This window comes from Zingiber officinale, chromosome 2A (assembly GCF_018446385.1).
Source record: "Zingiber officinale cultivar Zhangliang chromosome 2A, Zo_v1.1, whole genome shotgun sequence".
NCBI lineage: Eukaryota > Viridiplantae > Streptophyta > Magnoliopsida > Zingiberales > Zingiberaceae > Zingiber > Zingiber officinale.
In genome coordinates this window covers 122,439,171-122,451,825 of record NC_055988.1, presented here as the reverse complement: position 1 = coordinate 122,451,825, position 12,655 = coordinate 122,439,171, and the positions used below count along the sequence as shown (strand labels likewise).

Here is a 12,655-nt window from a genome sequence, read left to right as displayed (position 1 = left end):
TGATCATAAGATGCTGGATCGGTCCAGACCGATCCGAAACTAAGCCATGGATCGGTCCGACCGATCGTGAAACACTCGAGCACATTGAGTAATCGATCGGTCAGACCGATCAGAGCACGACACTGAGTGCAATCTGATTGGTCTTGGAGACCGATCAGGAGATGGTATGGCGGAGAGAAGAAGGCAGGGGATCGGTCGTGGAGACCAATCCACCTGCAGTCTGATCGGTCTCCACGACCGATCAGACAAGCTGTGGACCGATCAGGATATGTCCTGATCGGTCCATGGATCGGTCTGGTGACCGATCCACATGTTCGCTGGTTCTGCGATTCCTCCACTGCATTTGATCTGCCTGATTCATGTGATATAACCCTCTGTGTTGTTAGCTTTTGAGTTTGCAGGATCACAGGTATTATTCTAAGCCTAATTTCAAATTAAGTCCATAAGAGGAATACGACAAATGACCTTTCTGCTATGATTCGCGGCGCATGGTGCATTTGAAGCATCAACGGCTACTGGTGTGATCTGGCTGCGATCCGCTTGACTCCTGGTGATTGGTTCGAGCTTAGAAGACACCAGTGAAGACTGTGATTTCATTGGTGTGAGTTCAGAGAACCAGGTAAGGAGGAAGAGGGATTTGTAAGACCAGCAGAGAATAGGGGCTTAAGAAGAAGTAAAAAGCGATAGGAAAGAAGAACAAGAAAGCAAGAAAGTGAAAAAAGAAAACGTTCTGTTGATCGTTGAGGTGTGCTAAGTTCTTGAGCTCTCGGGTGAGATACCGCTATCTGTGAGTTCTCTGTTTCCACTGATCCTCGCGTGGTTGTAAGCGTTAGTTCATTCTTCTTTGCCACCGAGCTCTGTAAGTCTTGTGCTTTAACATATATATTTCTTGAGACTTTGTGGAGAGGTTACTCCACCGAGAAGGAGGATCTTTAGCCGGAATTTATCCGGGGTGTGATCTACCGAAGATCAAGGGGTCGTCCACCTTACGGACACGCCGAGGAGTAGGGGCAAGTTATCCCCGAACCTCGTAAATCCGTGTGTTAGTGTGCTTGTTTCCTCTTTGTTTTAGTTTCCTAATTCCGCTGTGCTAACAAGTTTCTTTGTAGAAATTTGTGTTTAAGTTTTTAAGAGGCTATTCACCCCCCCTCTAGCCATCTAAGATCCCAACACAAGTGGGTCAAGGTTGACCGGACACTTGGCATGAGGAGAAAAATCCAAATGGGTCAAAGAGTTGACCGGATGTTTGGTGAAGAAGTCCCAACAGGTAAAGGTTGGCCGAATACTAGGTACGAGGAATCCCAATAGATCATGGTTGACCGGATGTTGGGTTTGGGGACCTTGGACTTGAGTCAGGCAAGTCAAGGGGATATCAATTAATCAGTTGATCGATTGAACCGAAGCCCAATTGATCAACCGATCGATTGGGAGAGTGCTGCGATAAACAGCAACCCAATCGATCGGCCGATCGATTGGGAGCTTATATCTCATGCACAGAAGCATTCCCAATCAATCAGCCGATCGATTGGGCACCACCAATCAATCGATCTATCGATTGACAATTGGTTTTCTCGTGCGATTGTGAGGAAGCTTGAATCGATCGGTCGATCGATCCAAGCCTTCATCCAAAGAGCACAGAGGCGCTCTGAATCGATCGACCGATTCATTCAAGCCTCCCCAATCGATCAGTCGATTGATTGGGAGACGACCGTTGTGCAGGATGCAGATTTTGGATGACCAAGATTGCTGAGATCTGACGTGGAAATCATTTGGGAGGAACCCCAATCGATTGGAAGCACTAGAAGCACAGATATAAAGGTGATGAAGTGTTCAAACACTGCAACCTTTCTTCCCGATCTTCACGCGCTCTTCCACAACATTCACCGCCAGTTCTTGGAGGCTCTTGGAGACAAGTGTAGGTGCACTTCCAAGGTTCAAGAGGCATCAACAAGCAATAAGTGAGCAAGAGGAAGGTTTTCTTTGTATTCTTGTATTTTTCTTCTTGCCTGTGTTGTATTTGGTGTGTGAGTGTTGTACGAGGTTTCTCCACCTCCAGTAGTTACCGAGAAGGAGTGTTTTTATTAGTGGAGTGAGCGTCGTGTGTAGATTCTTGGATTAGTCACGTCTTCTTGAGGTGGATATCAAGTAAATCCCTTGTGTTAGCATTATGAGTGTTTGCTTCGAGTTCTTTTCCGCTGCACGTCATCACGAAGCAAGAAACGACGAACACACGACGAGCTATTCACCCCCCTCTACCACAAATCGACTCTAACAAGTGGTATCAGAGCAAGGTCGCTCTTCATCAGAATCATCGCCGGGGGTAAGAAGTTAAAGGGTGAAGAAGTTGAAGCAATTTCATCAAGTCAAAGACTTCATCAAAAGCTCAACTTCAAGATGAAATTCCGAGATGGACTCGAATTCAACACAAGGGCACCTCCACCATTCACAATGATGAGCTTCGATTTTTGGAAATCAAGAATAAAAAATTTCTTGATGATGGAGATAGAGCAATGATTTGCTCTTATGAAAGGCTTTAAAGCTCCAAAAGATTCAAAAGGTAAAATTCTCAAGAAAATAAAATGGAGCAAGGAGCAAATTCAAAGGAGCGAGGCAAATGATAAAATGACCAAGCTATTGGTCAAGTTATTGCCTAGCAATATTTTGACTCAAATTAGAGAATACAAGGACGCAAATGAACTTTGGAGCAAATTGGCCAAGCTTCATGAAGAACCCTCCACTGTACCAGCTCAAGAGAAATCCAAAGAGGGTAACTCATTGCAGCAAGACCAAGAGAAGGAGGACTCCCAGGTTGAGAGGTGCTCAACATCGGAAGAAGAAGTCTAAGAAGCTTCATTCTTAATGGAGTACAATAAAAAGGGCAAAGAGGGAGCATACTTTTTGTTTAATGGGCAAGAGGATGAAGATGAAGAAGCCTCCACCTCTAAGATTGAGGAGGAGCGACATTCATTGACACCGGACCAAGAAGAAGGAGAGGCTTCTACTTCTGGGTTAAGTGAAGAAGAAGAAGATGGTACCACCTCCATAAATCAAGAAAAATCAAATGGAGGATCAAGTGTCATCCCTACACGTGAAGGTATAACAAGTTCAATTAAAAATAAAAATCATATTATATGTTTTCAGTGTAGGGAAAAAGGGCACTATAAGAGCAAATGCCTAAAGTTTATCAAGAAAAAGAGTCAATCGGTACTAAAGGGCAAGGAGAAGCCCAAGGAGACTGGCCCCACAACAAAGAAGAGCAAGGAACACATTGTGTGTTTTTTCTGCAAGCAAAATGGACATTATTGAAGTCAATATCCAAAGGAAAAGAAGTCGGTCAAGCCCAAAAGAGGAAGCACAAGTCAAGGGGGAGCTCTTAAGAGAAAACCCAAGGTAAAATTTATTGATGCAATTTCTCTTAGAAATGGTAAAGAGCATGCTAATTCTAGTTTATATCATTTTAATGCTATTTACCATAAAAATAGGAAGCATGATAGTATTAAGGAAAAATATGTAGCTCTTCATGCGAAAACCACTCAATCTAAGGCTAAAAAGATAGATAACAAATTAGGCAATAATTCTAAGGATTTTAGATATGTGCCTAAGAAAAGGAAAAATCAAGGCTTTAGTGAAAAATCTAAGGTTGAGAAATTATGAAAATAAAATCAAGTATTGAGGTCAAGACTTGATAAAATAGAGAGGACCTTTAGAAAAATAACGAATGAAAAATAAGTGTAAAATACGGTGCCCAAATAATAATTAAATAATAAGATTATTTGACAAATAATCTTATTAGAAATTTTAGGAATTTTTAGAAATTTTCTGAGAATTAATTGGAGCTCGTATGATGTATTTTAGGGGGATCAATTCTTGGGCTCTGAGAAATCCTGTTTAGAATATCCCTTATGAGGGAGTTGATTGAGAAAATAACTTAGTCCTTAATTAAAAGACCTAACTTATAAACTATCCTTTTTAACTCTTCTCGTGCCCTAGCCATCACCTTCGTCGAATCCCTCTCGCGCTGACTCCTCTTTCTCCCTCTCTTCCGCACGATCGACGCCGACGACCCTCTCATCGCCGACACCGATCCGCCCTCTTCGGTCACAAGTGAGAAGTGGTCCCTCTCCGAGCTTCCTCGCGCCATCACAGATGTCGCAGTACCAGATTTCGGCCTTCCCTCTGCCCTAGCACCGATCGCTCGATCCACTGCCACCTCCGACCACGACAAGAGCTAGCCAAGCAGTGCCGAGCGTTTCTCTCCTGTCTCTGCCCTAGATCGCCGACAGCTACGAGCCTTAATAGCCGACGTCGAGCTACCTTTGCCTCTACCCTAACTCTGTATCGCCGTAGCATTGGGATTTCTGACAGAGAGGAAGGCATCAAATCAAAGTATTGGTGGATATCCCTATTTTCGATCACTGCCACTTCAATTCTTGAAGCTGTGGAGGTCACAGGAGGTCATGGGTGAGGAGGTAAAGGGTTGATGAGGTGAGTTTTGTACTGTGGATTAGGGTTTCAGCAAATCCTTTGCTGTATGATTGGATTCTGGATTTATTCTTGGAAGAAATTGGTTGTGATGTTTTTGTAGCTTTTGGACAGTGGATTGTTGGGAGGTGAGCTGCCGAATTGCTACCAAACCTCAAGGTAAGTGATGCCCCAATGAGTTATTTCTGTTGGATTCATGAGTATGTTACACAAATAGGTTTTCTATAGACTGTAGGGTTTTTATTCTTGTTTAGATATATTAGCATGTATTGTTGAATCCATGTTGATACTAGATTAGGGATTTTGGATTGGAAATTATGGGTATGAGGATTTAAAGGTAAATCATGTTTGGACCTAATCTAAGTGTTTATGGAATATTAGGGTTAAACCAATTTAATTCTGATTTATGTGGTTAATCGAGGATCGTATTCGATTTATAGTTACCCAATCGAATTAGGATTGAGTTTTGGGGTTTAGCCAGTTGTTGTATATGTGATTAGCTAAACCATATATCATATTATTTGCATATCGACGTGAGATTATTTATCACGATCGGCAGATAAAGACGGGTACTTCTTATCTTGATTCTTTAGTTACTTGAACTTAGTGCATGAGCTATTTTTAATAAGGACTGCTTTACCTTTACTCCACTCGTAACTTTTCCTGTGCTTGATACTTCCACTCAAAACCTTTGAGATATTCATTTCTATATCTATAAAGTCTCACCTTGTTGTCTATATGATATTTAGCAGATGCCAGACACCAGATACTAGATACCATGTTTGTATGCTTTGACTGTTTATTTATGTACTATATTGAGCATGTTGGCTTCATGTAGCATACCTAATTTTCTGCTTATATTTGTATGATAACTGTTGCATTTGGCGTATCATATCATGACATGCATGTGAACAACTAAGTATCCCTTGCGGTCGAGAGAGTTATTGACTAGGGCCGCATTCTCGGCCACTCGAGAGAGTGGTAGTTGGAGTTGATGCCGCTTGTTCTGTCGTACCGCACTCGGCCACGTGTGGGTAGTGGTAGCTGGAGTTGCGAGCAGCGGGGACCCCTTTCGCTGCATAGCTAGTTAGCTACTCAACACCTATTCATCCGGCCACTCGAGAGTAGTGGCGGCCTTTGTGTGGTACAGTTGTCATCGATTCGAGCTCTTGACCATACAGGGGTCATGGTGTAGAGAGGTGGGCGGGGTGACCATCCGTGCATACGCTGTTATCATTATATCTGTTGATGTTGTTGTTGCTACTTTTGCTGCTGTTGCTAGCTTATGCTGTTATTGCTTACTTACTGCTGTTGTTCACATATGCTGATATGCTTACTTATGTTGAGACATTCTCTCATTGTAGATGTTTAGACATTGGTTTATTCATTGAAAATTTGTATATACCTTACTTATTACCTTTATAGTTATGAGCAGTACTGTAGCAGATTAGTACTACTTCTGACCTTCTATTACTAGCCTAGGATATGGTTTCAGGTATGAGTTTTTATTATGGTTTCGTTTTAGTATCTGCTATTCTTCTTATGAGACTGTATTCCTTTTGGCATTCTCCATTTGTTTATTTTGTTCATGCACTATCTTACCTTTACCCGCTGAGTTCCAATACTCACTACCTCTCAAATTAGTTTTTTCTTTCGCCATGTAGCAGTAGATGATTAATGGATGCTTGGAGGGATGTCGGCTGCCAATCCCACTTCCCACGTCATACTCGAGGATAGTTTTATGTTTGGGTTTGTTATTGTTTGGGTGGTATGTTGATTTTGTGTATTTTGCTTTTCAATAAGTCGATGTGAATTTAGGAGTCAAGTCTGATGATTGTAGGTATTTTTGTTAGTGCCGTTGTTGGTCTTACGTTCGTATTATTTTATGTTTTCTGCTGTGCATGTTTCCAGCCGAGTGGGCTGATGATATAAACTGCGTGGTTGTGTTTATTTCATTTTTGTCCAGCCGGGTAGGTTGAGTATATTAAACTGTGTTATGTTGTTTCTATTTTATGTATGTTCCAGCCGTGTGGGCTGATGGTTATATAGATGTATTTTGTATGTATATATGCCTCAGATTGTCACCGGTATAGGGGAGATGCTGTCGAAATTTTTCGGTAGGCACTTTTCTGGGGGCGTAACAATTTAGTGGTATTAGAGCCAAGTTCGATCTTGTTTCGATTTATGATTATATTCGAGTTAATCTGATACCAATTTTTGGTATCAGAGCAGGTATACGTTGTTTGTTTGTTTTTCGTATTCTGGATCTCGATCTTGTTGTGATTTACGATTTGTCGAGTTAATCTGATACCAATTTAGTGGTATCAGAGCGTAGTGTTACGATGCCTATTTCGGTGTTTCAGTTTTCCTTTTTATAATTTGATTCCTCGATGTGACTATTCCGATTTTGGGACCAGGGAGCGGCAGGATATCTCCAAGCAATAGAAGGTATGTTAGTATACTATTGTCACACATTGTTATTTGGACTTGGCTAGTTGGTTATACCATCTATACTTGTTTAGTTGTTTATACCATATATGACATGTTGGAATTAGGTCTATCAAACCTCAGTAGAGATCATGGATTGCAGTTTCATAGGATATCTCCGAGCTATAGAAAGTAAGGTATATCTCTAATGTCGTTACCTTTTGGATTTGTTGATGTTTAAATAAGTGGTCACACCTTTATGGTTTCCACTTCAAAATTAAAGTTGAACCGTCGAGCTTAGAATTGTGCACCTCCCATTGGAATGCTCATAAGGGCAGAGATCCCTAGGATAAGTTTTCCTGACATGGGGTTGCTGATCCACTTAGTTACCATTGTCCTCCCAGGACTTTTGATCCGTGTGGTGTTATTCTTGTCATCTTACTGCTTAATTTATGTGATACACATGGTGATACATTCTTCCTATTCTGTTGCATTCCACCCTTTAACAAAATGCTTGTGGTTGTATGCTATCAAGCTAGCCTAGATCTAATCGTAACCTGCACATTCTTTGTTTGGTCAGCATTTAAGCATGTGACTCAGAATTTAAGGAGATCTTAAGTATGAGAATTTTGATTATTGTAAGTATCATTTGCTATCTTCCTAGTGAAGTTCTATACATTCTGATGGGAGATCATAGTGGCTGACTAGAGAATTCACACATTATATAAGGTCCATTGGTTTAGTTAAGTATAAAAGAATGTCATTGGCATATTAAATAGAGTGACTTGTATTCAGATGGAAGTATGGTAATAATAAGGAACATACATAGAGGTAGCTGTTCAGATAGATTAACAAGATAAACTAACTCTGAATGACAATTTATTGGAATGCCTTGTTGCTGTTCAAAGGTTACTTTAGAGAGATTACCCGACCTTAGGGTATATCTCTAGATATTGTATCGAATGGAGATCCGAGATTTCACATCATGGTTCTGACCGAGATTATAGCAGACTTTGCGTTTGGAGCTTCGCTTTAGTATAGATTCTTACCCTCAGACTGATGGATAGTTTGAGCGCCCTATATAGATGTTGGAGGATATGTTGGTAGTGGATTATGAATTTTAGAGGTAGTGGATTTTTCTCGTAGACGGCTAGATAGCAGTGTAAGCGTAGCGGAAGCATGATGAGCATATAACCCACAGAGTTATCCCTTGCGGTTGGAGATTATGAAACTTGGATAGAGTGATATATAAGTATGTTGCATGGTGGTCATCTTTGGATGAGGATCCCTAAGTGAGAAGTAAATTTGGAGACCAAATTTTTATTAGTGGGGGAGAATGTAAAATACGATGCCCAAATAATAAATAAATAATAAGGTTATTTGACAAATAATCTTATTAGAAATTTTAGGAATTTTTAGAAATTTTCTGAGAATTAATCGGAGTTCGTATGATGTATTTTAGGGGGATCAATTCTTGGGCTATGAGAAAGTCTGTTTAGAATAACCCTTATGAGGGAGTTGATTGAGAAAATAACTTAGTCCTTAATTAAAAGACCTAACTTATAAACTATCCTTTTTAAATCTTCTCGTGCCCTAGCCATCACCTTCGCCGAATCCCTCTCCCTCCCACGTCGACTCCTCTTTCTCCCTCTCTTCCTCACGATCGACGCCGACGACCCTCTCATCGCCGACACCGATCCACCCTCTTCGGTCATGAGAGAGAAGTGGTCCCTCTCCGAGCTTCCTCGCGCCATCACAGATGCCGCAGGACCCGATTCCGGCCTTCCCTCTGCCCTAGCACCGGCCGCTCGATCCACTGCCACCTCCGACCATGACAAGAGCTAGCCAAGCAGTGCCGAGCGTTTCTCTCCCGTCTCTGCCCTAGATCGCTAACAGCTAAGAGCCTTAATAGCCGACGTCGATCTATCTTTGCCTCTGCCCTAGCTCTGCATCGCTGTAGCATTGGGATTTCTGACATAGAGGAAGGCATTAGATCAAAGTATTGGTGGTTATCCCTGTTGTCGATCACTGCCACTTCAATTCTTGAAGCTGTGGAGGTCACGGGTGAGGAGGTAAAGGGTTGATGAGGTGAGTTTTGTACTGTGGATTAGGGTTTCAGCAAATCCTTTGCTGTATGGTTGGATTCTGGATTTATTCTTGGAAGAAATTGGTTGTGATGTTTTTGTAGCTTTCAGACAGTGGATTGTTGGGAGGTGAGCTGCCGAATTGCTGCCAAACCTCAAGGTAAGTGATGTCCCAATGAGTTATCTCTGTTGGATTCATGAGTATGTTACGCAAATAGGTTTTCTATGGACTGTAGGGTTTTTATTCTTGTTTAGATATATTAGCATGTATTGTTGAATCCATGTTGATACTAGATTAGGGATTTTGGATTGGAAACTATGGGTATGAGGATTTAAAGGTAAATCATGTTTGGACCTAATCTAAGTGTTTATGGAATATAGGGTTAAAGCAATTTAATTCTGATTTATGTGGTTAATCGAGGATCGTATTCGATTTATAGTTACCCAATCGAATTAGGATGGGGTTTTGGGGTTTAGCCAGTTGTTGTATATGTGATTAGCTAAACCATATATCATATTATTTGCAGGACGTTGATTTGAGATGAGCATATCGACGTGAGATTATTTATCACGATCGACAGATAAAGGTGGGTACTTCTTATCTTGATTCTTTAGTTACTTGAACTTAGTGCATGAGCTATATTTACTAAGGATTACCTTGACTCCACTTGTAACTTTTCTTGTGCTTGATACTTCCACTCAAAACCTTTGAGATATTCATTTCTATATCTATACTGTCTCACATTGTTTTCTATATGATATTTAGCAGATACCGGATACCAGATACTAGATACCATGTTTGCATGCTTTGATTGTTTATTTATGTACTATATTAAGCATGTTGACTTCATATAGCATACCTAATTTTCTGCTTATATTTGTATGATTACTGTTGCATTTGGCACATCATATCATGACATGCATGTCAACGACCAAGTCTCCCTTGCGGTCGAGAGAGTCGTTGACTAGGGCCGCATCCTCGGCCACTCGAGAGAGTGGTAGCTGGAGTTGATGTCGCTTGTCCTGTCGTGCCGCACTCGACCACGTGTGGGTAGTGGTAGCTAGAGTTGCGAGCAGCGGGGACCCCCTTCACTGCGTAGCTAGTTAGCTACTCAACACCTGTCCATCCGGTCACTCGAGAGTAGTGGCGGCCTTTGGGTGGTACAGTTGTCATCGATCCGGCCTCTCGACCATACATGGGTCATGGTGCGGAGAGGTGGGCGGGGTGACCATCCGTGCATACGCTGTTATCATTATATCTGTTGATGTTGTTGTTGCTACTTTTGCTGCTGTTGCTAGCTTATGCTGTTATTGCTTACTTACTGCTGTTGTTCACATATGCTGATATGCTTACTTATGTTGAGACATACTCTCATTGTAGATGTTTAGACATTGGTTTATTCATTGGAAATTTGTATATACTTTGCTTATTACCTTTGTAGTTATGAGTAGTACTGTAGGAGATTAGTACCACTTCTGACCTTCTATTACGCGCCTAGGATATGGTTTCAGGTATGAGTTTTTATTATGGTTTCGTTTTAGTATCTGCTATTCTTCTTATGAGACTGTATTCCTTTTGGCATTCTCCATTTATTTATTTTGTTCATGCACTATCTCACCTTTACCCGCTGAGTTCAAATACTCACCACCTCGCAAATTTCTTTTTCTTTCGTCAGGTAGCAGTAGATGATTAATGGATGCTTGGAGGGATGTCGGCTGCCAGTCCCACTTCCCACATCACACTCGAGGATCGTTTTCTGTTTGGGTTTGTTATTGTTTGGGTGGTATGTTGATTTTGTGTATTTTGCTTTTCAACAAGTCGATGTGAATTTAGGAGTCAAGTTTGGTGATTGCAGGTATTTTTGTTAGTGCCGTTGTTGGTCTTGTAGGACCTTTGCAGCCGACTGGAAGGGGGGTTGTTGGATAGTCCTGCAAAAATAAAAAAACAAAGCAACAACCCTTCCTCGAACTCTTTAAGCTAACACTTGTATAAATAAAGTAAAGCAGTAAATGAAAAGCATAAAGAAAAAGTGAGGCAAAAGGATTTACTTGGTTACAACCGATGTGGTTGTTAATCCAAGGAAGATTAAGCTCACTAAAAACTCCTTCAGGCGGAGAAGCCTCGTACAGCGTCGAAGTGCAGAAAACAAAAGCTCAATTCTAGACTAAAGCTTACAAGCGTTGGAATTACAATTTTCAGAGTTTGTTGTGAAAGCTTCTGGACCAAGGCTATATTTATAGCCTTGGTCAGGGTGCCCTGAAGGGTTCCGGGTGCCTTGGGGGGCGATAAACTTTATTCCCCAATGATCAGATCGAGTCAAAACTCTATCCTGGTCAAAAGGCTAGTCCGGGCGCTCAGAAGGGTTCCGGGCGCCCCGGACCCTAAAAGTCAACTCTGGTTGACTTTTTTATCTGGGACCTCTGCTCCGTTTCACTCCCGCCTCGGTCCGGGTCTTCCGCTCCGGATCCGCTTACTTGGGTGATCTCTGCCATCCGAAATAGGGCTCACCCAAACCCAACTTCCGGTCTTCTCGAGCAGCCTTCCGCTCCAGCTTCTCGTCCCTCGGAATCGTCGCATGTTTCCTTCTCATCCACTAGCATACTCATCCGCAGTCTTCATCCCTTGGTCACACCCCGTGCCGACCTTCTCTCTAGCTGCGTCTCTTGCTCCCCGAGCAATCTTCCGCTCCGGCTTTCATCCCTCGGAACCACCGCACGCTTCCTTCTCGTCCACCGGGGTACTCTTCCACAGCACCTCGTCTCTCGGATGCACCACGTGCCGTCCTTCTCGCTAGCTGTGTCTTCCGCTCGAGTACCTGTGCTCCTAAGCTCCTGTACACTTAGACACAAGGTTAGAAATACACAGGACCTAACTTAACTTGTTGATCACACCAAAACAACCTTGGGGTTCCAACAATCTCTCCCTTTTTGGCGTGATCAACCCAAGTTAAGCTAGGGTTAAAATAGACATTAAATAAAATTAAGTAAATTACTTAATTTACAATTTAAGTGCAAAAAGATAGAAAAGATAAAAAATTAAATCTATCTACCTCCCCCTAGACTTATACTTTCCCTTCTCCCCCTTTGAATACAAAAAATATGGGGTTTCAAGAAAAACAATCTAAGGGTTAAAGACTTAGAAAAAAATATTTTAAAAAATATTTCTAAGTAAGGAAAAATTTCTAGGTAAAAAAAAAAAAATTCCAAATCATTAAGACCTTTTTTTTAGCAAATTTTGAGAACTTTGAAAATTTACAATAATTTTCACAACAACGATCTCAAAATATCAAAGAAAATTTCTAAGTTTTCACCATAAAAAAAATTTTCTAAGCCCAAAATTTTATGCAAGAAAATTTAAGAAAATTGATAATATTAAAAAAAAAAATTTCTATGCATTTATTTATTTATTTTATTCTAATACTTTTATCAGAAAGTTTTAAATTTCCATTTCAATATATCATAACTTCTTAAATCACACTTTTTTAGATTTAAAGTAAATAATATTAAACATGTAGAAAATTCTTTTGACGAAATATTTGGTAAAAGATCTTTCAAACATGTTTCAAGTTTGCAAGATTCGTTTGACAAAGTATTTTGTAACTTGCAAGACTCTTTTGACAATACTTTTATTTGGCAACATTCTTTCAGCAAAATAATAGGTA

The 12,655-nt window shown here is 40.9% G+C and overlaps 1 long non-coding RNA gene across 3 annotated transcripts; it reads left to right on the top strand.

The window, feature by feature from the left end:
- Positions 1-3,954: 3,954 nt before the first annotated feature.
- LOC122042146 lies at positions 3,955-11,045 on the top strand. Of its 3 annotated transcripts, XR_006129171.1 has the most exons (4): positions 3,955-4,485; positions 4,586-4,641; positions 10,670-10,777; positions 10,850-11,045. It is a non-coding gene; the product is annotated as an uncharacterized LOC122042146 (long non-coding RNA). The 3 variants fall into 3 exon arrangements; XR_006129169.1 differs by lacking the exons at positions 10,670-10,777; positions 10,850-11,045 and adding an exon at positions 6,147-6,445 and having other exon boundaries at positions 3,956-4,485; positions 4,586-4,645; XR_006129170.1 differs by lacking the exons at positions 10,670-10,777; positions 10,850-11,045 and adding an exon at positions 6,150-6,444 and having other exon boundaries at positions 3,956-4,485.
- Positions 11,046-12,655: the final 1,610 nt, after the last annotated feature.